Raw genomic sequence first — 2,500 nt, 5'->3', positions numbered from 1 at the left:
TATATATATATGAGAGAGAGAGAGAGAGAGAGAGAGAGAGAGAGAGAGAATTAGGGAAATGTAAGAGAGATTTCTCAGAAAGTGAAAAACAAAAACAAAAAGTGAAAAAGTCCAAATTCCTGAAAAAGTATAGCAAATAAATAAGTAATTAGTGATGAAAGAAGCTATCGTGAGTCACTATAGATAAGAGGATGAAACTCTATGAAATGAAGCTAAAGAAAGTGGGATCCGAACTCATGGCGGGAGTTTGACAGGCGATTTGAATCCGTTCATGTGAGATAATAAAAAATCAGAGAAAAAAAAATATGACTAATACTTTCTCTTCACTTCGAGGCTCTGTCGTTGAGTGCATTTGCATGAAAGCATGTACGAAGGAAAGGCTGACTGGACTGTGTGATGTGCGACACCGGCGAATATACCTTAAGTAAATATTTGTATCGCCATAAACAAGTCAATATTTCGGGCAGGCGGAGAGATGCTGAACGAGCTGGTCGCGACGGCGGCGGCGGCGGCACCTCACAAACGCTGCAGAAGTTACGTACTTTCAGGCAATCTGTCCTCTGAACTGCAGTTATGGGTGATTTTTTAACTTATCGAGAGATGACCCTCTGTGACCTGACCTGCCAGTGTCATCGGCGTTCGCACACTGACGGCGTGACAGAAAATAAGGTGTTCGTCGCGTCATCTGGCAACGCATGTCCGCGCTGAGTTGCCAGTTTGTCGTTCGCCTTTATTTTCTCGCAAAATAAGCGTAGGAACTTGGCGTAAGTTCGGAGGGCGGCCTCTGAGCGCCCCCTGAGTGCGAAGGGACAGCGGAGGACGAGTGTCAGGGCGAGGGAGGGTCCGGAGGGCGCCGTTGCGAGGAGGCGGAGGGCGGCGCGCGCCGGGGTGCCGCGCTGGGCTCGCTCGGGCGCCAGTCGAGCACCACACCTGAGACGGCACACAGCGCTCCCGGCCGCGTGTGTACCTGTGTGCGTTCCGGTGCCCATCCCAGCGAGTCAGTGTCGTCGGTGTAAGGCAGGAGCCGCGATGAGGCGCGGCCGGTGTGTGTAGCGCGTTCGAGTGAGCCAGTTCCCGTCGCAGGAGAAGTGACACGTGGTGGTGACCGCAGAGAGAGCGGGTGTGGAAGTGTTTGTGTTTGTGGTGGCGGCGCAAGGGCGGCTGCGGCGGCTGCGGCGGCCCCATGCCGTGCGAGCCCCCCTGGTGGAGCTGCGGCGGCGACTGCCTTCCCCTCCACCTCCCGCTGCGCCGGCAGGCAGGGAATACCCTCCCCCACCACCACCACGGAGGCGGGAGCGTCGCCCGAGCTTCTCTGGGGTGACTCCGCCAGCAGCGACAGCGTCGGCAGCGGCGACTGCGGGCGGCGCGGGCGGGCTGCGGGCGGGTGCTGTGCGTGGGCGCGCGGGCTGGGCGGGGCGGCCTCGCCCTCCAAGCTATGCCCGGGCGGCGCCGCGCCCTGCTTCATGTTCATGTTCCGCTCCAGGAAGAACGCCCTGGTGAAGCGAGCCTGGAAGGCGCGGCGGGCGGGGCTTGGCGACGCCCGTGAGGACGTGCCGCAGGCGCTCAAGGGCGCGGCGCTGCAGCTTCTCCGCCGCCTGACGGAGGCGCAGCTGGAACTGCTCGTGACTGCGCTTGACTCCGGCGGCGTCGAGCCCGGCGAGTGCGTGCTCGTGCCGCGGGCGACCGACGCGGGCGTGGGCGGTGCCGCCTTCGCGCCACACCTCCTCATGGTCAGGGTGTGGCGCTGGCCCGACCTCCACGACGCCCCCGGCGCCCACGGCAACACGCCCCTTCGCCGTCTGCCCTTCTGCGCCGCCCGCAACGACCACGTCTACGTGTGTGCCAACCCATACCACTGGGCCCGAGTCCTCCAAACAGGTAGGCGACAGGGTCAGGTGCGGGGGAGGGGCGGGGGCGGGGGGTATGGGAACGGGAGGGCAGAGGGCAGGGCGGGAGGGGGGCGGTGGTGGGGCGGAAGCTGCACGTGCAATGGAGCCGACGGGGCGTGCGGCCGTGCACCCCCCACCCCGCCCGCCCGCCCGCCCGCCACAGGTGACGGCGCATGCCCACACCTGTTTCGCCGAGGAACAGGTGTCACGGCGCCCGGCAACAACGCCCGGCCCGTCTGCGGCCCTTGGGGGGCGTGCTGCGGGTCTCCGGTGGGGGCGGCGACATCTGAGAGAGAGACACAGACAGACAGACCGAGACATGAGAGAAAGAGAGTTAACCAGAAACAGAAACGTACGAATTAATGGAGAGAGAAAACCATAAACCAGCACTTTATGCGAAAGATATCACTGAGAGAGGAAGATAAAAAGAGGAAGATATAGAATTCAAACTCAACCCATATGCATTTGCTTGTATGCCTGTACGAGTTCATAGTAGGTGTGTCGCGGGAGAGGGGGGGGTGAGGGGGAGGAGGAAGGGGGGCGTAAGACAGCTCCAGGTACCCCCATAATCTCTTTGGCGCCACCGACATACCTCATGCAGTCACATGCCT

The 2,500-nt window shown here is 61.0% G+C and overlaps 1 pseudogene; it reads left to right on the top strand.

The window, feature by feature from the left end:
• Positions 1-880: 880 nt before the first annotated feature.
• The window catches only part of LOC119576223, a 10,269-nt pseudogene continuing 8,649 nt past the window's right edge, over positions 881-2,500 (top strand).

This window comes from Penaeus monodon, chromosome 1, assembly GCF_015228065.2.
Source record: "Penaeus monodon isolate SGIC_2016 chromosome 1, NSTDA_Pmon_1, whole genome shotgun sequence".
Lineage (NCBI taxonomy): Eukaryota > Metazoa > Arthropoda > Malacostraca > Decapoda > Penaeidae > Penaeus > Penaeus monodon.
Note: the sequence above shows the minus strand (reverse complement) of the source record. Positions and strands in the feature narration are given on the sequence as shown.